This window comes from Vipera ursinii, assembly GCF_947247035.1.
Source record: "Vipera ursinii genome assembly, chromosome: 1".
In the NCBI taxonomy this organism is placed as follows: Eukaryota; Metazoa; Chordata; class Lepidosauria; order Squamata; family Viperidae; genus Vipera; species Vipera ursinii.
Window position 1 is genome coordinate 324,322,621 of NC_139512.1, and position 24,479 is coordinate 324,347,099.

Consider the following 24,479-nt stretch of genomic DNA (forward strand, 5'->3'; position numbering starts at 1 on the left):
AACAGTCACAGCTAGAAAAAGAACAAAAGGAACTTACTTTTCAGAAAATAAGAGGCTGAAAACTGAGTATGTTTTACTGTAACCAATTCAATACTCCCAGCCGCTGTTGTAGACAAGTAGACATTTGTAGAATACAAGAAAGGGGAAAATCCTGAGAACTTCGTGGACAAGTTATGAAAGGAATTGTCACATCTATAAAGTGTGGGGGGGGAGTATAGTTTCAGAAGTCTCATTTAACAAGTTCCCTTTTGTCCTTGGTCTATACCAGGTATCCCCAGCTCCTGGTCTGTGGACCGGCACTGGGCTGTGCTAGGCCAGAAACTGGGCCATGTAAACAAGTGAAGCCCCATCCGCAGGATGCAGGCAGCACACGAAACCATGCCCCCTCTCGTCCGTGAAAAAACCTCTCTCTACGGAACTGGTCCCTGGTTCCCAAAAGGTTGGGGACCTCTGGTCTACACAATGCCTCGGAGTGAAATGGACTGCTATGTACTATTCAAGGTCCTGATGAAATCTAGGCTAGGACATGTGCCTTAGAAAACATCAAAATTCTATGGCACCAGAGTGATACTTGATGTGAACATTTTATCATACCCAATCCCGTTAGGCATTGATCAGTCTATTTAATCAGTCTATTTTAATAGCTCCAAGAACAATTCCCACTACTTTCTGAAGCAGTCTGATCCACAGTCAGATAACATTTACTTTTCAGGTAGGCAACTTTTCCTAATCTTTAACCAAAATATACTTACTTGCTTTTTTTCTATTCACTAGTTTCATCTAGAGCACGGATGTCAAACTCGATCGCGTCACGTGATGTATCGTGACATAGCGTGACATTTTTTTTGCCTTTGCAAAAAAAAAGCTGGGTTGGGTGTGGCCTGCAAATTTGACACCCATGATCTAGTACATTGACAAATTAGGCGTATGAGAACCATTCAATAATTGAATGCAGATATTTATGTTCATTTTCTCTCTTTATAAAGATTCTTGTAACACATACAATGTGGATCAGAGCAATAAGTTATTATCAGGATAAATTTCATACTATCTACAGTAGACCAGTATCATCTGTGATGTACCACTATGCATTTCAATGATTTTATTAAACTGAAAACTGTATAACAAAGTTAAAAATGTATGAAAACCAAGGTTAATTATATTCCTCCATATATTAAATTTTGAAATTAGAATCAGATATTGTTATAAATTCAGAGAAAACAAAATTCTCAAGCATCATTTCTTATACCAAAGAATATGAAAATCACGTTCAAACACAACTCACTGTGTGTTTCCATTGTAGTTTGAACCTGAACCTGAACCTACAAAAGCAGAACAAGTCAGTGATGAAGCAAGTTTGCAACATGGATTTCTCTATCCATCTTCTATCAACAGACAGTGCTACATTTTCTTTCAACCTTCAGTTTTCATAATTACTGTCCTCAAATTTGCAAATCTACCTTTATTATATTCAGTGTTTTCCATATGTATTAGGAGAGAAAAATTACTCTCACAGACATTTAGGATTTTTACTTTCAAGATGTGCATATGTAAGCAATTCTGCTTGACGCTGAGTAGTCCAAAGATCTTACTTGCAATCATGCTTTGTATCTCATTCCTGTATATAAAAAAGTGCTGAATATGCTATTAAATAGACCTGAGCAAAAAGAGGGAATGGAAAGCTAAAGCAAGAAAATACAGGTGAAACTCGAAAAATTAGAATATTGTGCAAAAGTTCATTTATTTCAGTAATGCAGCTTAAAAGGGGAAACTAATATATGAGATAGACTCATGACATACAAAGCAAGATAGTTCAAGCCGTGATTTGTCATAATTGTGATGATTATGGCATACAGCTCATGAAAACCCCAAATCCACAATCTCAGAAAATTAAATATTGTGAAAAGGTGCAATATTCTAGGCTCAAAGTGTCCCACTCTAATCAGCTAATTAAGCCATAACACCTGCAAATGGTTCCTGAGCCTTTAAATGATCTCTCAGTCTGGTTCAGTAGGAATCACAATCATGGGGAAGACTGCTGACCTGACAGTTGTGCAGAAAACCATCATTGACACCCTCCATAAGGAGTTGTTGTTGTTGTTAGTTGCGAAGTCGTGTCCGACCCATCGCGACCCTATGGACAATGTTCCTCCAGGCTTTCCTGTCCTCTACCATCTTCTGGAGTCCATTTAAGCTCACGCCTACTGCTTCAGTGATTCCATCCAGCCACCTCATTCTCTGTCGTCCCCTTCTTCTATTGCCCTCAATCTTTCCCAGCATTAGGCTCTTCTCCAGTGAGTCCTTCCTTCTCATTAGGTGGCCAAAGTATTTGAGTTTTAGCTTCAGGTCCATAAGGAGGGAAAGCCTCAAAAGGTAAGTGCAAAAGAGGTTGGATGTTCCCAAAGTGCTGTATCAAAGCACATTAATAAAAAGTTATGCAGAAGGGAAAAGTGTGGAAGAAAAAGGTGCAGCAGGGATGGCCACAGCCTGGAGAGGCTTGTCAGGAAAAGGCCATTCAAAAGTGTTGGGGACTTTCACAAGGAGTGGACTGAGGCTGGAGTCAGTGCATCAAGAGCCACCACACACAGATGGATCCTGGACATGGGCTTCAAATGTCATATTCCTCTTGTCAAGCCGCTCCTGAACAACAAACAACATCAGAAGCATCTTACCTGGGCTAAAGAAAAATAGACCTGGTCTGTTGCTCAGTGGTCCAAAGTCCTCTTTTCTGAAGAGAGCAACTTTTGCATCTCATTTGGAAACCAAGGACCCAGAGTCTGGAGGAAGAATGGAGAGGCACACACTGCAAGATGTTTGAAGTCCAGTGTGAAGTTTCCACAGTCTGTGTTGATTTGGGGAGCCATGTCATCTGCTGGTGTTGGTCCACTGTGCTTCATTAAGTCCAGGGTCAACACAGCCGTCTACCAGGAGATTTTGGAGCACTTCATGCTTCCTTCCACAGATGAGCTTTATGGGGATGCTGACTTCATTTTCCAGCAGGACATGGCACCTGCCCACACTGCCAAAAGCACCAAAACCTGGTTCAATGACCGTGGCATTACTGTGCTTGATTGGCCAGCAAACTCGCCTGACCTGAACCCCATAGAGAATCTATGGGGCATTGCCAAGACAAAGATGAGAGACATGAGAGCAAACAATGCAGAAGAGCTGAAGGCCGCTATTGAAGCATCCTGGTCTTCCATAACACCTCAGCAGTGCCACAGGCTGATAGCTTCCATGCCACGCCGCATTGAGGCAGTAATTGCTGCAAAAGGGGCCCAAACCAAGTACTGAGTACATATGCATGCTTATACTTTTCAGAGGTCCGATATTGTTCTATGTACACTCCTTGTTTTATTGATTGCATGTAACATTCTACTTTACTGAGATGGTGGATTTGGGGTTTTCATAAGCTGTACGCCATAATCATCACAATTATGACAAATCACGGCTTGAACTATCTTGCTTTGCATGTAATGAGTCTATCTCATATATTAGTTTCCCCTTTTAAGTTGCATTACTGAAATAAATGAACTTGTGCACGATATTCTAATTTTTTGAGTTTCACCTGTATATAGCTAGAGAGTGCCTAGCTATAATGAATTATATTAAGTCTCTACAATCAAAATAAGTACAATGTAGAATTTTGAACAAATTTACAGAATGTCAGAACTAGTAACTGACTGACAAACCATACTTAATGAGTAGTCCTTGATGGTACTACATCCACATGGAAAGAAGTAAGCAGTGGGGTACTACAAGGCTCTGTCTTAGGCACAGTACTCTTCAATATCTTCATTAATGACTTAGATGAGGGAATAGAAGGGGAACTCATCAAATTTATAGATGACACTAAGCTGGCAGGATTAGCCAACACCCCAGAAGACAAGCTCAGGAACCAAAAAGATCTTGACAAACTTGAACAATGGACCCTATCCAACAAAATGAGTTTTAATGCGGAGAAAAGCAAAATTTTACATTTAAGCAGGAAAAAAAATCAAAGATACAGGTACAGATTAAGTGAGACCTGGCTCAAAATCAATAACTGTGAAAAGGACCTTTCAGTCCTAGTAGACAATCACTTGATTATTTATTTATTTATTTATTTATTTATTTATTTATTTATTTATTTGATTTGTATACCGCCCTTCTCCCTAAGGACTCAGGGCGGTGAACAGTGACATAAATGTCAAAATGCACAAATACAGAAAATTGAGAATAAATTAAGCCCTACTGCCCAAATGTAGAAGATAATTATGAGCGAGCAGTGTGCAGCAGCAGCCAAAAAAGCTAATACAATCCTGGGTTGTATAAACAGAGGCATAGAATCAAGATCACACGAAGTATTAGTACCACTTTATAAAAACCTAGTGAGACTACACCTGGAATACTGCAACCAATTTTGCTCACCATACTACAAAAAAGATGTTGAGACCTTGGAAAAAGTTCAGTTTTTTTTGTTTTTTTTTTTATCTCCGAGCGGTGGCGCGCTCCGACCCTCCGGTTAGCGCCCTCTTACCCGGGGATGAGGGTGATCAGGCCCCTGAGCTCAGGTTGGTCTATTTTAACGCTAGATCCGTAGTTAACAAAGCTCCCCTCATCCGTGATCTGATCGAGGAGGAACGTGCGGATCTAGCGTGCATCACGGAAACTTGGCTGGGCTCGGAGGGAGGGGTGCCTCTCACCGAGTTATGCCCGCCGGGTTTCCGGGTGCTGCACCAGCCGCGGGCTCAGGGCAGGGGTGGTGGGGTGGCAGTGGTTATTCGGGAGACTTTGTGTCCCCGGGAGGCCACCATTGTCCAGATGGCCAGGAGTGAATCCCTCCTCTTGAGATGTGGTCCTCAGGTTCAGTTGGGCTTGTTGCTCACATACCTGGCGCCCAGCTGTGTGGCAACAGCCCTGCCTGAGCTGCTCGACACCCTCTCAGGGTTGGCGGTGGAGTTCCCCAGGCTTATAGTCCTGGGTGACTTCAACCTGCCATCACTGGGGGGGTCGTCGGAGTTAGCTCGGGAGTTCATGGCTTCCATGACAGCCATGGGCCTGACCCAGGTTATTGAGGGCCCTACTCACGAGGGGGATCATACTCTCGACCTGGTGTTCCTGTCTGGACAGTGGTTGGATGATCTGGGAGGGGGTTCTCCATCCATCACCCCTCTGTCATGGTCAGATCACCACCTCCTGAGGCTGGTCTTCCGTCATGCCATCCCCCGCCGCTGGGCGGCGGAACCGACCAGGTGGTTCCGCCCCAGGCGCCTAATGGACCCGGACCGGTTCCAGAGGGCGCTTGGGCCGATACCTATCACCCTCACCCACAGCCCAGTTGATGCTCTGGTGGAGGCCTGGGAAACGGCTGCCACCAGGGCACTCGACTGCGTTGTACCCTCGCGACCTCTGACTCGGCGCAGATCCCGTTGGGCCCCATGGTTCTCTGTGGAGCTCCGGGAGATGAAGCGTCGGAGACGAGGTCTAGAGAGCGGTTGGAGATCCAGCCGGTCCGAATCCGACCGATTGCAGTTAAGAACCTTTATAAGGTCTTATCTTGCGGCGATAAGGACGGCAAAGTCTAACTACTTTGCCTCCCTTATCGCGTCCGCAGATAATCGCCCGGCCGCCCTGTTTAGGGTGACTCGCTCCCTCCTTAACCAGGAGGTGAGAGAGGATCCCTTGCAGGGACGAGCCGAGGAGTTTAGTCATCATCTGGCAGACAAAATCGCTCTGATCCGGACCGGCCTGGACTCTGACTGGGCAGAGTCTGACGTGGAGGAATCAGGCGGTCTTGAGCACGTTATCTGGACTGAGTTCGACCCTGTTTCCCCTGATGATGTGGACAGGATCATGGGGAGACTGAGCACCACCACCTGTTTGTTGGATCCGTGCCCCTCCTGGCTAGCTTATGCGGCTCGGGAGGGAACACGAGGCTGGTTCCATGCAGTAATAACTGCTTCTTTGAAGGAGGGTGTCTTCCCTGCCGCCTTGAAGGAGGCGGTGGTGAGGCCCCTTCTCAAGAAGCCTGTTTTGGACCCGGCTGTTTTAAACAACTATCGTCCAGTCTCCAACCTTCGCTTTCTGGAAGTGAAGTGGACCAATCCAAGATGATTAGAATCCATAGTTGTTTGCAGATGAAGAACTGTTAGATATTTATACATAGACTAGATGATCTCCAACATACCTTTTGTGATGCTGCAGTTCAATGGTTCTAATTTTACTTAACATTTTAAAAAATACAAAGGAATTACAACTGTCATGCACCATCTGGTCCATGGAAAAAGTTCTCTCCATGGAAGCAGTCCCTGATGCCCAAAAGGTTAGGGACCTCTGTTATAGAGTTCTAGTATATCTCAAAATGTGTACTAATTTACATATAATGCCTTCAGTATCATAATTGCATACTGTTTTCTACCACCTTTCTTTCAGGATTCAGACTTAGGTTGATGGGTCACATCTTGATGATATTCTCAAATAAGACATTTTCGCACTGGGCACACTGGTAATCACAATATTGACTTAATGTAAGTCTTTATTAGGGTCCTTTGGATTCTTTTCTTCCCTACAAATAAAAGAGAAAAGTGATAAAATAATAAAAAGATGGTTTTTTATTGAACATTTTCAGATAACCATTCAAATGCTTATTGACAGACTAGATTTTATTGAAAAAGGATACCATTTCTAATGAAACACCAGCTGCAGAAATAATTGTGATTCCAGTCTTTTCTATGTTAACAATACAATTAATTCATAAAGTGATTGCCAAGGAGCTGAGAGGTTCAGTGCCAACTGAAAAAGCAACAGCTGCAACAATCAAAACGCTGCCTTGTCCACTAAATGGTGATGTGAATAAAGAGTATACATGTTTCCAGGCTGTCTTAAAGGAAGAGAAGCCCTCCAAATCCTTATGGGCCTAAATATAGTAAAATGTTTTTTATTATTATTCTCCAAATTTTCCATGTGAATTTCAGACAAACTGTTCTATCAAAAAAAAAACGTGATAACACTTCTCAGTTAAGCCAAGGCAAGCAAAAATATGGAATATTTCACCTCACTAAATGTATTCAGCTTAATTTGTGCCCATATAAAAGAAATAAATTTTGCATAATTCAGTGAGGAAGTACCTATTACATGTGACAGGGTGGATAAAGTATGATTATGCCTCACTTCCCATGAATGGTGAGATGTGAATCCTGACAGTTAGAACAACTTCCTGACAGTTAGAACAACTAACCAGTGGAACAACCTGCCTCCAGAAGTGGTGAATGCTCCAACACTGGAAGTTTTTAAGAAGAGACTGGACAACCATTTGTCTGAAATGGTATAGGGTTTCCTGAATTAGCAGGGGGTGGACTAGATGACCTCCAAGGTCCCTTCCAATTTCTTCTTCTTCTTCTTCTTCTTATTATTATTATTATTATTATTATTATTATTATTATTATTATTATTATTTAATGAAGTATGTCTCCAAGCAATAGCCATAACCTCAGAGACAGCATACTACTTTTGTGAATCTTGATTCAGAGTTATTTGTATGCTACTCTTAAACAGAAGGCAGGAATCAGAAGTCAAGCCTTGAGTTAGAGCCACAAAATATGATCCAAATAATAGGCCAATAATTAATAAGGATTATTGTAACCCAAGTAAAATCCCAGCATGGAAGGGAAGCCTTTGCTGCCCATCCTCTTGGAAGCTAGTAGCAATTTTGTTTAGGTAGATTTTAACAGGATAGTTTGGTTCTTGGTGTTCTCAGAGTTTTCTTTTCTTCTTAGAGATTATTCACTACCAGGCTAAGTAACATAATCAATGCAAGGGGAGTAAAGTTTGCTTGATGTTTTTATGGTAGCTTGTCCATTTAGCTTCTATTGGATCATTATTTCTTCCTCAATTGTTCCTTGAATGGGTTTTGGCTTCTTCCTTGATTCTTCCTTCTTCATCATAAGTCTGTTAACCAACATCCAGGGAAGTAAGAACCAGAATAGATAAACAACAACAATTAAGTCTTGGAGAACAAATTACCATATATAATCTGCAAGCAATAAACCTATTAACAATTGTATATAAATAGTATGCACTTTTGATGTTATTCTGCTTCTTAAGAAAATGTGTGCAAAAAGAGAAGCAAGCTCATTAAGAACCCAACAAGTCAATTTTGAGCTACATATATTTCCCCTTTGAGAAGATCAGATGTTCCAAAAATCAAACGGTATTCTGAAATTATAACTGTGGTCTAAGAGTTCCTGTAGAAATGTATGCAGGGAACAGTATCTTGATGAGGTGTTATGAATCTCACTTTGTGTATAATCGATTTATCTGTAAATATATGCAAACATTATAAAGTGTCATTAATTTCCAGTGATTACATTAAACACTCTGAGTGAACACTTGCACACCTAAATGAAGACTTTTCAAAGAATTTCCAGCTGTTCAGAGGATATAATTCTACATATCAAGAAAGGAAGGGGCTCTATAAATTAGTTTTCTATCATCATATTGTTTTAAATGGCTTGGAGCTTTGCCTGTTCCAATATCAGCTTGCTGTGTATTTAGATCATCTGCCTTCTCCAGATGCCCCTTCTGTTTGAAAAGCAGTTGTACAAACTGACTCAAATATATGCATTCTATATTGTATAACATGATTACAGATACACATTACAGAAAATTTCTAGAACCCCTGCTTTTTAGCCTTCCAAAAATGCTATCAGATTCAGATTTGTCTTCAGTGGGCAATAATATAATTACTTTTAGAGAAATTTTAAAAAGTATTTTGTCCTTTAAAGGTAAAGGTAAAGGTTCCCCCGCACATGCGTTTCCAACTCTAGGGGCCGGTGCTCATCTCCGTTTCAAAGCCGAAGAGCCAGCGCTTGTCCGAGGACGTCTCCATGGTCATGTGGCCGGTATGACTAGATGCCAAAGGCACACGGAACGCTGTTACCTTCCCACCGTAGTGGTCCCTATTTTTCTGCTTGCATTTTTACGTGCTTTTGAACTGCTAGGTTGGCAGAAGCTGGGACAAGTAACAGGCGCTCACTCTGTTACGCGGCACTCGGGATTCAACCCACTGAACTGCCGACCATCTGATCGACAAGCTCAGCATCCTAACCCACTGAGCCACTGCGTCGCTTCATTTTCTTCTTTAGCCTTAACCAAATTCCATTATAAACAGTGGGAGTATTTTTCAGTAGAGAGCAGAAGCTGTTTTGAAAGATCTTAATGTTTTTAATCCCACATCAAGCATTTAATTGTATGGGAAATATTTGTATGTAAACAATGAAAATCAACATTAAAAAAAATCAAACAGAAACAAATCTGAGATAAGAGAATGAGTGAATAACATAATGAACTAGCAATTTATTTTGCTCACAACTATTTCCTGAAAGTGTTTCATGGCTCCTCGTGATAAAATTTCATACTTAGCATCTAATTTTCCAGGTTCCTTGGACTCTACATTCAGATGTGAATATTGAGTTTATTACATCATTTTCAGCATCCATGGAAACACCACATGATTATTTGAAACCTTAATCAAGGAGATGCTCCAGATTGTATTGTCTGCAAATTTGATGAGTTTCCCTTCTATCTACTCACCTAATTTTTTTATGAAGATGTTGAAGAATACTGGACCTAAGACTTGAATTTTGCAAGAGTGAGCCTTGGGATACCCCATTGCATGCTTCCCTCCACACAGAAGTAGAACTACTTCTAGACTACTTGTGGACTACATGTTGAGTGCAGTTGGTCAGCCAATTACAGATCCATCTGGTGTTGATGGAACAGGGATAGGCAGAGGCACAGACATTTCTGGGCTCACTGCTTCTCCTTTAAATGGGATAGGATAATTTTATTATATATTACTCAGGAGAAAAAAAATTGGGTTTTGCCATAAAATGGCATTAAGTTGATGCTTAACGGGTGCCTTATTCTTTTTAAATACATTTAAAATATCAAATATACAATGAGAAATGGCCAATACAAAAAAACGGGTGAGAAAAGACACCATACACTCTTCCTGATGAATTATTATTCTTTTTTGACAATCATCACAGATATTACCAATAAGGGAAGTAAAATATTTTATTAACAGAATAACAGAGTTGGAATGGATTTTACAGGTCCTCTAGTCCAACCCCCTGCTCAAGCAGGAAATAATAATAATGATGATGATGATGGTGATGATGATGATGATGATGATGATGATGATGATGATGGAAGGGACCTTGGAGGTCATCTAGTCCAATGCCCTGCTCAGGCAGGAAACCCTATAACTTTTTAGACAAATGGCTGTCCAGTATCTTCTTAAAAACTTGTAAATCCTATACAAAGTCAGAAAAATGGCTCTAATCTCTTCTTAAAAACCTCTGGTGATGGTGCACCTACAACTTTTAAAGGCCAACCATTCCACTGATTAATTCTTCTCACTGTCAGGAAATTTCTCCTTAGTTCTATTCTATTTCACAAATCATTACACTGGCCTTCCAATATTCTTTAACTTACAGTTTTCCTCAAAGAAATCAAGGTGTACACACACACACACACACACACACACACACACACACACATATGTGTGTGTGTGTGTGTGTGTGTGTGTGTGTGTGTGTGTCATATGTTAACTATTAGATTACCTTGCTAGGCCCCAAACATGGGGCAAATCTTTATTTCCTGTTTTCAGCCTTATCTCAAAGGCCATCGAACAGGCTGTAGTCACACCGGACAGTTCATATATTTGTGTAAATTACTAACAAAGAATTAAGGGAGGCTGAGATGCATTTCTGACTCATTAGTCTTCATCAGTCAGTCATACCCTTCTGAGATTCGAACCTGGGCTGATTGCACATTAGGCAGTGTTTTTACCTCTTTACCTCTTTTTACCTCTTTTACCCCTTTTGGGGCCTAGCAAGGTAATCTAATAGTTAACATATGACACATATCTCTCCCCTTGCAGAAAGCTAACAAAGCGAGAGAGAACCTGTGGCTCAAGAGGTAAAAACACTGCCTAATTTGCAATCAGCTCAGGTTCGAATCTCAGAAGGGTATGACTGACCGATGAAGACTAATGAGTCAGAAATGCATCTCAGCCTCCCTTAATTCTTTGTTAGTAATTTACACACACACACACACACATATACACACACACACACACACACACACACATATATATATATGTGTGTGTGTGTGTGTGTGTGTGTATGTATGTATGTATGTATGTATGTATGTATTCAACATATGTAATTTCACCTTGCCATTAAGTTATTATTTAAATTAAGCCACTCAGTCCTCATAGAATTTTAGATAATAATATTTTTACAAAATGGGAAAGAGCCAAGATATTTCTAATCTATTTTATTTTCTTTCCCTTCTCTCATTGGCATTTATATTGACATGCAAGATAATAAAGTCATTAAATTATTATAATTTCCATGAAATCCATTATTGAGTCATTGTGGTAGAGATTTTATATTCTTCCCCATGACATTATTTGGGTACAGATCGTGACGGTTTAAAAACATTATTCTTTCATTTTATTTTAAAATATGTATCTAAATTGCAAACCATAACTACTGTCCCCTAATAAAGTCGATGAGCTGCAAGGATGTCATTTCAGTGACTCAAATCTATGTGGAAAATGCTTGAATATTGAAGCTGGTCTGTCTTTACCACTTTGGCTGAAATGACATTTTCAAAATCGTTATCAGAAATCCTATGACTTGTACTTTTGTGTAAGAAGAACTAATAATGTAGCACTGAAGGTAGGAGCAGGACTGTAATTCAATTTAAATAATGAAATACTTTCTCTTTGTGGTGGACAGATTGAAATTATATGTCCTGCTTACAAATGCCAGCATTTCTTACTGCAGCTTAGAATACATTTTTGAAGATAGCTGGTAAGTTATAAGCAAGTGATTGCTGGAGGATGAGTCATCCCATTTAGCTGACCTATGGATTTTATTGATCCATTTATTTCATTTCAATTTTTAAAGTATCCAATTACAAACTGCTCAGGATAGAGAAAGCCAAGGGGGCTTTAAAAACATGATCCATTAAGATTAACCAACTGAAATTTTCCTTTAAATTATCAAAAACTAAATTATGAATCTAGTACAATATAAAATAAAGCCCATTTTAGAAAAAAGAACAAAAGCAAATAAAAATAAAAATAGGACTGATGAACAAGGGATTTACTCATACTGAATCATACTGACTAATGAAAATACAGTATTATCTGCTCTGATTGACAACAAAACTTCAAAGTTTGACATCACATCACTAATAGCTGTGATGCTTTTATTTGAAAATGCCAAGGGCTAAATTTAGGATCTTCAGCACCCAAAGCATGAGTTGAATTATCTCTGTGAATAAATTACAATGTTTATTGAAAGAAAAGAACAAGTGATTCATGATATGACTTTCCTCCATTCTGTTCAGAAGCTAACAACTCTTAACAGAAAATGGGAATGCTGAGATGGGGCAGCTGCTGAAAGCTGAAAAAAAGATTTTGAAAATATATAGCATACAGTTATTTATATGGATTAGATAAATAAGTATATTTATAGGCACATGAGGGGGAATATATATTTGCTTAGCAGCAAGATTGGGTTTTTAATTGCTTCTCAGATGTGGCTATATTAGAATGAAGAAAAATATTCATTAGCACCAATAGGAATTTGGTGGTTTTTTTGTATTCCAGGCACATGGTAGAAGAACACATTTTGACAAAAGACTCTCAGTCATATATGCAGCTCTTGCAATAAGCAACCTGTCCCACCATATGCCCACTAATAATTAAGTTAATCAAAATGGGATGTGCACACTATGTTTTATTATTAAATCCAACCCAAGAATTCTACTCTAAGGGTCCTAGATAGAACTGAGCCAGAATGGTCCAATTTTGATTTGTTATTAGAAGATGCTGAGATTGGGTTGATTATGGATGGAAACATGAGGGGATCAAACATTTTGATAGATAAATCATACTTTCCCTTGTTATCTACCTTTTTTATTTTCATATGCATTCACTCCATCTTGTTTCCTCATTGTGTCTTGTTTTTATCCCCTATAAAATAACAAAATAAGAATAATGTCTATTCAGTTATTCTGTAACCAAAGTGACAAGGCTGAATCTCTCAAACATCTAAACTGCATGATTCCGATGTTCAATATACTATTTCCTGTCCTAAAGTTGTCAAATAAGAAGTGTAATAAATTGCATTCAAGATCAGCCATCTCTCTGATTCATTTTTATATTGACATTGTGTGATGTAATTGTGAAGGCAGCTTAGAGTAAACACAGGTCTCACTCAATGTTACCAGTGAGGTTTTTCCAATAATCAGATAAGTTGATGATGTGCAACATCTGTTTCTCCTTCTCTTTTCCAAAAATCTCCAGTCCAGATACTAACAACTCTGCAATGAACTTTAACGTTACAATTTTCTTTCCAAGACTTGCAAAAACAAGTATTTATTCTCTGCCTATAGTGAATTTGATCAATATTTCTGTGCCAGCAAGAGGTTTTTTAATTGCAGCTTCTTAACATTTTCCAGAAAAATCAGGATCAGATAATGAGGCACATGACCTTAAATTTTTCCTTTGATTGAAACATGAACTAGCTCTAAAATAATGACCTGCTACATAATGAACCATTTTATTCCTAATCTTGTTGCAGTGTTTCTATTACCTTTATTAGAAGAAATATTCTTTAGATAAACATCAAAGGTATATTCACTGATTTAAAGAAAATTACAATGGTGTTAAACGGAGATAGTTTTAAATATCAACATTCAAAATAATGCAGTTCTGAATATAACTGCATTATATAGATCAACCAAATACACTGATGGCTGATTATAACATACAGTAATTTGTCACACAATCTTAGGGCAGCAAATCAAGGTTAAGGATAAGTAGTATATTTTTAAAGGATTAAATATAAGAACTTTGAATCTGCAAACATTGTTCATGAAATCAAAAGGCCATATCATTTTGGTGCTACTTTTGAAGCATAGCAGCAAAAATTAGACTATCCTATTCTTAGTAGGAATTAAATTATGAAGTTAATGAATTAATAGAAACTCTGTGTTAAGCTTGGTTCCTTCCATTAGAATCTAGCATCTAAAACATGGTAACCGCCACATAGATCAACAAGCTAGAAAGTTGAGAGATATTTTCTACTGGAAAAACTACTATTTTGAGAGAATGGTAGACTTTTGGCATTCACTGTGAATACCATGGTTTCCTATTTGCATTGTGAAGCAGCAGAACCTTTTCCTTTGTAATTATGTGAATGTCAAAGTGATTGGCAGAGGAAACCGGCTGAGCTGCTTTGTGACAGCACGCCTGCCTGCTTGGTCTGCTGTAGAATGAGGATCTGTCACCAGGTGGACACTGGTTCTCAATCCTTAGCTCTCCAAAAGGTTGTTGCTATGGATACCACCTAAAGGCTGTCTTTGTTCAATATAAGGCAGAATTGATGCTTTAGAATCAGAATTAGGATGACATTGCATTTCGGTTGAGGGAAATCTTTATTATGCAATCTGCCAATCCAGACAGATTTGCTGGGTTGTTAAGGATGTGTCAGTAGAGGCCTTCTTGTTATTGAGAGCTTTAGTTCCATGGCAGGCAATGAGCAATTCAGAACTACAAATGGTGTTCCACTCTGGTTTCAATCTCCTTGAAGTTCTGAGCAAAATCTGGACACATGGTGGTATGCCCCGAGGAGCCATGAAGTTTACTTCACCTAATTCAAAAGTCATGTTCCAAACCTCCTGCAGTTACCTTACTGCCTTGTAAGATATGATTCTGTCATATTTAGTTTTAGTCTGCAATTACAATTGTACAGAGCTGAGCAGGCTTGTCATTTGTTGAGAGTCATGCTGAGTATTATTTAAGATAGTGAGGGCTGTTGCGGGCAGGATAATGATATATATATATTGAGTGAGACTACATCACAAAATTGAGCATAACTTAGATTTGGTTAGGGGTTAGGAAATAGTGGTGACCTATTTTAGCATTTCCAAAATGATCCCATCAACCAAAAATACTCATTCCTAATATCAATTTTTAACAAATAATTGGAGAAAAATTCAAGATCCAAAGAAAGGGCACTCAAGCTAAGTATGGCACTAAGGCCACAGGTTGTCTATACCAGCTGCTTTGGGAGCTGCTGTGAATGAAACACCACCTGCTTAAACAAGTCAGCAAAAGGCCTAGCAGGTTTGATTTTATTGCATTTTAATTTAAATAAACACATTTAATCTTGGAGTTAGGAGAGGGAACAATAACCCTAAAATTAAATTAATGAAATATTGTAATTCATTCTGTGTAGAGAGCCATGGAGATAGTCTTGAGGAGAATATTCAGAAGCTGTTGGGAAACCAAAAGGGGCAGAAACATTTCCTGAACCCCGAGAAAGGAGATAATTTTAGGAAGAGACTCAAATTGACTCCTCCTTGACTCTTTGGATATAAGAGGGGAAGGGTGGAAAAACACAATCACATTTGCAATATTGTGTTAATATGCCTTATCTCAGTAAAGTTCAGTTCTACCCTTCTTATGGAGTCTGTTCCCTGATATCAAGAACCTTGAAGGACTGGCATTCTACCAAACTGAAATGTGAGGAGAAAAAATAATTCAAGCAGAACAGTTGAAATCTATAAAATACTGTATTTTATTTTTTAAAAAAATAAATATTCTATTAGATATCCTATGGAATATTAGAGAACTGGCCTTTTTGTCATAAGTCCCTTAAAAGCGGTGCCAGAGTCAAATAAGAATGAGGGGGGTGGAGAACAGTTTCCCAGAAAATAGATTGCAGTGTCACTTGCTACAGTGCTACATTAATTAATAAACTGGAAATTGATAAACTGTCCCTTGCTCCTTTCTCAAGTTTGCTATTTTAACAGATAAAAAGAACTTTTATTTAAGATACATCAGAGAAAAAAAATAAAATATTCTTATGAATTCTGAGACTGTCACTATGTGCCCCCACTTTTCCACATTTATAAGATCATTGCTTCAAAGAACTGAAATTTTGACCAAGAGCACCACATTTTTATATTGATACTGTACACATAGTAAAACATTGGTTATTTTTTTGGGACAGCCAAACTTTGGCCAACCTTATACTAGCCCTGGTAAAAAATATATATTCAATATTGGATTGCTTCCTTAAACTGCACATTAAAAAAAAGAGCTGGCAGCTGAAAACAAAACAGAGATGTCAGATCCCCTGTTTATTTCTCCCCATCACAACCACCTTGAATGTTTTGCCTCCCAGAGGAAAACTGCCTCCAATTCATATGGCAGCAGCTGCCACTGAAAGAAAAACATGACAACTTTCAAAACATTTCTCTTCCTTCATGAAGGACTATCTGAAATTGAAAGTCATCTTCTTTCAGGTAAATACAGGAGAAAAAAGGAAAGTGATGCTGTGCTAGAAACAGACTGGTCAATATTACACAGTAACGTATGCAGATGGAATGTGTCAGAGATGCAGAAAGGACCATCTTTATATATTTCAAAGGTTCTCTATCTTGTGCCATAGAACCTTGCATATAATTTTTTGATTATTTTCCTACGTTTCAAGGGAAATGAGTTTGGGAATGTATGTTACACAACACTACAGATACATACTAATATCTAGATTGGATTCAATCTCATCATGTTTTTCCTCTTCTTTCCAGAATCATAGTTCTGGAAGAGTTTTTACATTAAGCCACCAGAAGATTATCCAAAAAATAACATATATCAAGACCAAATAATGTTTTGTAACCAATGAAACTGCAGACTAGAAAGTTCAGCACTAAGCTTGGGTTACAATGCAGAAAACCATAGAGATTTCTGGACTTAGATTAGAGGTCTTCAAACTTGGCCCATTTATGACTTATGGACTTCAACTCCCAGAATTCCTCAGCCAGGCATGCTGGCTGAGGAATTCTGGGAATTGAAGTCCACAAGTCATAAAAGGGCCAGGTTTGAAGACCCCTGATTTAGATGATCATACCTTCCAAGAAACTCTTAGAGGCCTGGCAAAAAAATTTAAAAAGTGCTTATTGAAATTCATGATATGCCCAGTGTATTTCAAGTAATATTGTTCTGGAAGAAGATTTGAAAAGAAGATTTCCTAGAACATTTTTTTTGTGACCAGAGGGGCAAGAATTCACCAGACAGACAATTTAGGTTCATGAAATTGTGTAGTGGGGTGCCCCAGGGCTCTGTTCTGGGCCCAGTGCTCTTCAACATCTTCATCAATGATTTGGATGAGGGGATAGATGGGGAACTCATCAAATTTGCAGATGACACCAAGCTGGCAGGAATAGCCAATACTCCAGAAGATAGGCTTAAGATACAGGAGGATCTGGACAGACTCGAACACTGGGCACTATCTAACAAAATGAAATTCAATTGTGAAAAAAGTAAGGTTCCGCATTTAGGCAGGAAAAATCAAATGCACAGGTATAGTATAGGTGGTACCTTACTCGATAGTAGTAACTGTGAGAGGGATCTCAGAGTCCTAGTGGACAATCACTTAAATATGAGCCAGCAGTGTGCTGCAGCTGCCAAAAAAGCCAACACAGTGCTAGGCTGCATTAACAGAGGGATAGAATCAAGATCATGTGAAGTACTAATACCATTTTACAATGCCTTGCTAAGGCCACACCTGGAATACTGCATCCAGTTTTGGTCACCATGATGTAAAAAAGATGTCGAGACTCTAGAAAGAGTACAGAGAAGAGCAACAAAGATGATTGGGGGACTGGAGGCTAAAACATATAGGGAACAGTTGCTGGAATTGGGTATGTGTAGTTTAATGAAGAGAAGGGTGAGGGGTGACATGATAGCAGTGTTCCAATATCTCAGGGGCTGCCACAAAGAAGAGGGAGCCAGGCTTTTCTCCAGAGCACCTGAGAGCAGGACAAGAAGCTATGGATGGAAACTAGTCAAGGAGAGAAGCAACCTAGAACTAAGGAGAAATTTCCTGACAGTTAGAACAATTAATCAGTGGAACAACCTGCCTCCAGAAGTGGTGAATGCTCCAACACTGGAAGTTTTTAAGAAGAGACTGGACAGCCATTTGTCTGAAATGGTATAGGGTTTCCTGCCTTAGCAGGGGGTTGGACTAGATGACCTCCAAGGTCCCTTCCAACTTATTATTATTATTATTATTATTATTATTATTATTATTATTATTATTATTATTATTATTATTATTATTATTGTGCAACTAAATGACAAAATGCCCTGCTTCTTTTGACTCAGCTGTGTTTAGCTTTGCAGTGAAGGGATAGGCATTTTATTGCAGAGAAAAAATGTCCATGAATAGTCCTGTCCACAAAGCTAAATCTTACTTGAATTGGCAAGCACAGCTGTAGAAGCCTCTAGAGCACCTAAAGCTCTGTTTCTCAAACTTGGCATCATTAAGATGTGTGGACTTCAACTCCCAGAATTCCCTAGGCACACATCTTAAAGTTGCCAAGTTTGAGAAACACTGATCTAAAGTTTCCCTAAAGCAACTCCACCCTAGATTTCACATTTCTCAGTGCCTTACTCTATCAGGCACAGATGGTGTTAGGGTCACCTTGGGAATTTTCTCTTCCACAACAGTAGTCTAACCACAGAAATTTTACTGTTAATTTTTTTTTCCTTTACTAGTCAGTCCAAAGAAAATGAACATTTTGTATAAATAAGGAGTAAGGTTTATTTCTATCTAATTATAAGGAGAACAGAATGAATATGATGAGTATTCTTTTTAATTGCCCAATTCTATCTCCAGCAGTTTGAAACTTCCCTGGCTTCCAACAGTGCCATTAAATCCCAAAGGAAAACATAAAGGAACACTTCTCCTGTTTTGCTTTGCTTTTAACTAACTTTGCTACTGCCATTGATAAAGAGGAATCCTTCCTTTGAGAAATTATTATGTTTTCTCCTTTCTTTGGAAAATTTTAACACATTATCCATTTGATTTTTTTCTGACAATATTTTTTTTTATTGAAAAGTTTTAAAATACAATTTTCCTTTAAAAATCCCCCCTTCCCCCTCCCTCCTCCCCCCCACCTCCCCCCCGACTTCTCAGAGCTAAATACAAGGTATATATATAAAAAGCAATCATAAACAATCATATACTAACAAACTATAAACTCTAAAATCCATCACTCTCTAGCTTATATAGGATAAACAAGCCTTAGTAATATTGAATATGTATAAAAAGAAACTAAAATAAGAAAAGAAAAAAAAACGAAAGAAGACTTATTCAAATGCTACATAAAACTTCTTAACCCTATACTTGTTCTGGATAAACTCAATCCATTTTCTCCATTCCATAATATAGCGTTCTTGCGAATGGTCTTTCAGATAGGCCGAAATCTTCGCCATCTCTGCCAGGTCGGAAACCTTTAAAGTCCACTCTTCTATAGTCGGCAGTTCCTCTTTCTTCCAATATTGGCCTATCAAAAGTCTTGCTGCCGTAATTAAGTTCAACATCAATTTGGTGTCCACAACTGTAGCGTCTGCAATTATTCCCAACAAAAAAAATTGCGGACAAAACTTTATCCTCTGTTTAAAAATCTTCTGCATATTCCACCAAACTTTTATCCAAAAGGCCTTAACCTTCTTACATGTCCACCATATGTGAAAATATGTTGCATCTTCATCACCACACCTCCAACATTTAGGCTGATAATTCGGATACATACTTGCAAGCTTTTTAGGATCTAAATGCCATCTATAAAACATTTTATAAAAGTTCTCTCTTAGATTTTGAGCTTGAGTAAATTTTACGTTCCTCACCCAAATCTTTTCCCACGTGTCCATTGTGACAACTTCCTGAATGTTTTGGGCCCATTTTATCATACAATCCTTAACAAGCTCTGTTTCTGAGTCAATCTCTATCAATGCAAGATATATCCGTTTGATATGTGCAGGTCCCTGATTTCTAATTTGCTTTATCAAATTTTCATCAGTGATTGTAAATCCATTTTTCTGGTCTTCTTTCCACCTGGCCCGTAACTGAATATATTGAAACCAATTTTGAACAACCTTCTCTTCTCGCAAGAGGCTATATGATTTCAGACACCAAACATTTCTTTCCAAGCTAAGGATCTCCTTGTACGTAGTCACATCGTGTTTGAAGCCAGCATGTATATTTTCTATTGCGTGTTTTGGAATTGCCCACAATGGTATCTTGCAACTTAACTTATGTCTATACTTCTTCCAAACTCTCAGCAATGCCTGTCTTAAAATATGCACCCTAAACACGTTGTCTACCTTCTTATCATACAACAAATATGCATGCCAGCCAAACAACAAATCATGGCCCTCAAGATTTAATAACCTCCCTTGCGTCAAATTAATCCAATCACTTATTCCTACTAATGCAGCAGCTTCATAATATAATTTAAAATTAGGCAATTTAAGGCCACCTCTCTCACGAGTATCCTGCATAATCTTAAGTTTAACTCGTGGCTTTTTCCCTTCCCACACAAATTTATTGATACCTCGCTGCCATTCCTCCAGATTAGAATCTTTCTTAAGAATCGGTATCATTTGAAATAAAAAAAAAATTTAGGCAGGACATTCATTTTTACTGCTGCAATCCGTCCCAACAAAGACAATTGCAACTTTTCCCAACTCTCCAGTTCTTTTTGAATTTTCCCCCATAGTTTTTCATAATTATTTTTATATAGCTTTGTATTAGAGGGCGACAAAATCACCCCCAAATATTTAACCCTTTTAACAATCTCAAATCCAGTTAATCCTTCTAAGAGAGCCTTTTGCGAAACTGTCATATTTCTAGCCAAAATTTTGGTTTTCTGTGTATTAACTTTAAATCCAGAAACCTTCCCATATTGTGTTATTATCTCCATCAGGTCCACAACAGAGTTCTCTGGCTGGGTCACTATAACAACCAGATCATCTGCGAATGCTCTCAATCTATAGTCCTGATCTCCAATTTGTATCCCCTTAATTTTTTCCGAATTCCGAATTTTAACCAATAATATCTCTAATGTTAACACAAATAACAAGGGCGATAACGGACACCCTTGCCTTGTGCCCTTCTCAATATTACATGCTTCTTTCAAGCTATTATTAACTATAATTCGGGCAGTTTGTTTTTGATATAATGCCCTAATCGGTTGTAAAAAATTTTCCCCAAAATCCATTTTATCTAAAACTTTCAACAAGAATTTCCAATTCAATTGATCAAAAGCTTTTTCAGCATCTAAAAAAATTAGCACTGCAGCGATCTGGTTGTTCCTTTCCAAAAACTCTAACACATCAACTATATGCCTCACATTACTTTTCATTTGCCTACCACTAATAAACCCCGTTTGATCCCCATGAATCACCTGCTGCAGAACCCTCATCAGTCTATTAGCCAAAACCTTAGCAAATATCTTGTAATCTGTATTTAAAAGCGATATCGGTCTATAGTTTTTAACTTGAGTAGCATCTTGGTCTTCCTTCGGAATCAAAGAAATAAAAGCTGTTCTCCAAGACGGTGGCACCTTTCCCCCCCTCTGGATTGTCTGGAATAGTTCCTTTAACGGTTTTATCATCTCTAATTGTAAATTTTTGTAATAGGCCACAGTCAAGCCATCCGTACCTGGTGCTTTGTCCACCTTCAATTCCTTAATCGCTGTAAAAATTTCTTCTTCTGTAATCAGTTGATTAATCCCCTCTTTTTGTACTTGCGTGCTAACCGGGATGTTAGCATTCTCCAAATATATATCAATATCTTTTTCATTAATTTCCTCTTTAGCATATAATTTCGAATAAAAATCCACAAAAGCATCCTTAATAAGATTCTGTTGAGACACAACCCTTCCTTTATACTCAATCTTATCTATATTAGAAGCCCTTTGTTTTTTCCTCAATCTATAAGCTAACCATCTGCCTGGTTTATTAGCGTTGCAAAAAGTATTATGCCTAGCAAACCGCAGATTGGTCGCCACTTGATCAGCCATTAATTTATCAATTTGTCCTCTTAGCAATCTAATAGCCTCCTTGGTCTTCACATCCTCTGGGTTCAAAATCATAGCCTTTTCTTTTTCCTTTATTTCATTCTCCAGTTCTTTCCTTCTAGTTTCCACTGCACGTCTATGTTTATTATTCATATATATCAACACCCCTCTCATATAGGCCTTGCTAGCATCCCAAACCATATCCATAGAGGTACCCTTATACATGTTAATCTCAAAAAAATCCTTCATCCGCTGTTTGCATTCTTCCACATTTCTCTGATTTCTAAACAAATTCTCATTTACACGCCACGAGCGCCTGTCTCTTATCTCCTTATCAATCTCTAACCAAACTGGACTGTGATCAGAGATAGTTCTTGCACAAATCTTCACCTTTTTGGTCCTCAAAAAAAATCATTAGTCAACAAAATAAAATCAATCCTCGAAAAAGATTGATGTCTATCAGAATAAAAAGTATAATCCTTCTCCTGCAAATGTCTCTCACGCCAAATATCTCGCAATTCCAGGTCATCCTTCATTTCAAAAAAAGATTTAGGCAATCTAGCATGACTTGGAGTGCGCTTGAAAACTCCAGCCTTGTCCAACTGTACATCCAAAACACCATTCCAGTCCCCCATAAAAATAAAAGATTTATAATCCAACTGGGTAAGCTTTGTGTGAAGTAAACTAAAAAAGTCATCTTGTTGTTGATTAGGTGCATATAATCCAACTAAAAGCGTCTTTTTACCTTCTAACAGCAGCTCAATCATAACATATCTTCCATGCTTGTCTGCTTCAATTAAGTCTGCTGTTAAGGCACTTTTAACATAAACAACCACTCCATTTTTCTTGTTTTCTGCAGAAGCAACAAATTGCGTACCCAACTTCGAGTTCGATAAATACTTTTGATCCAAAACTCTAATATGCGTTTCTTGCAAACATATAACATCTGTCTTAAATTGTTTTAAATATTGAAAAACTTTCTTCCTCTTCTGTGGTGAATTTAGTCCATTAACGTTCCAGGTTAGGAATTTAGTTGCCATGCATATCCTCCCAAAGCTCTTGGACCACAGCTTTGATAGGACTATCTTCTTTAGGCCGTGCTCCTCCCACTGCTTGGCTATGAGTACGTTGTGAAGATTCTGAGGACTTTTGCTGGTCTTGTTCTTTTATTTTCTTTGCTCGTTTTAAAGCAGCACACGTTACCCTTTGCTCTCTAGGATCATCCAAAGAAGTTATAACTTGATCTCCTCCAGCTCCATTTTCCTCTGTTTCATCCTCTTGATGTTCTCCTTCTCCAGATCCCTTTGCAGCTTCCAGAAGTGTTAATGGGGTTGCTTTTAAGACATTATTGTAGAAATCACGCGCTTGCTTCACAGTAATCAGCCGATACCTTTTACCTTCATGCATCACCATCAGCCCGTCTGGAATCTCCCATCTGAACCTTATATCTCGTTGCTTGAGCTCTTGCACAAGAAATGTAAAATCCTTCCTTCTCCTTAAAATCTTTGGAGGGATTTCTTTTAAAACCAAGACTTCTTGATCAGCAATCACAACTTTAGCATCATAGGCAGCTTGTATAACTTCATCTCTAATTTCTCTTTTTGCAAAGTATACCACCACATCTCTAGGCAACTTTCTCTGTCTGGCAATCCATGAATTCACACGGAACACTTTATCCATAGCTGCTCTTATTTCAGATGCTGGCTGGTTCAATACCACTTCAAAAGCCTCAGAAACCAGCTGCTTTAAATCCTCCTTAATATCCTCTTTTAAACCTCTGATTCTAACAGCAAACTGCATCTGGTAATATTGAGCAAGGCTTAACTCCCTTTCCATTTTGTCTCTTAAATTTTCATTCTCCCGTACTTTTGCTTCTAATATTGCGTTCTTTTGGGTCAAATCATCCACTTTTTCATCTAAGTCTTCCACACATTCCGCCACTTTATGCACTGAAGACAAAATGTCTACCTTCATCACGCTGAACTTCTGTTCCATCCTCTCTTCCATTCTCTCCTCCAGTTTCTCCAATTTCTCCTCCATCTGTGCAAATTTATCACCAATTGATTGATTAATTGATTCCAAAAGTACCTGGGCATGTTTATCCAAAGCATCTCGTAAGTCCTTCGGTGTCAGTACATCAGGAGGGTGCAACGCCTGTAATGATGATTGTTGCACCGGAGAAGATCCACCACTCCAAAGAGTTTTAGGGGGAGGTTTAGCCGCCATCTTTTACTTTTACTTTTCAATTGTGACGCACTTTCACTTAAAGTTTAAAAAGTCCATCAAGCTCGAGAGTATAATAAAATAATCCTCTTCACCTTTTCCTCTTGTACCGCTCTGCCTGCTCCTTTAATCCATAGTCCTTTCTTCAGGCAGGGGTGGTCGCAGACGCCTGGCTCTGCTCCAAGAAGTCCGGAGCAGAGACGCTGGCCAGCTGGGAGCAACCCAGGCTTCGGGGGAGTTCAATCCTTCAGCCGCCCAAGCTCCAAGCTCAGGAGGCCCCGGAGAACTCGACCCCTACCTGGGTCCTCACCCCCTCC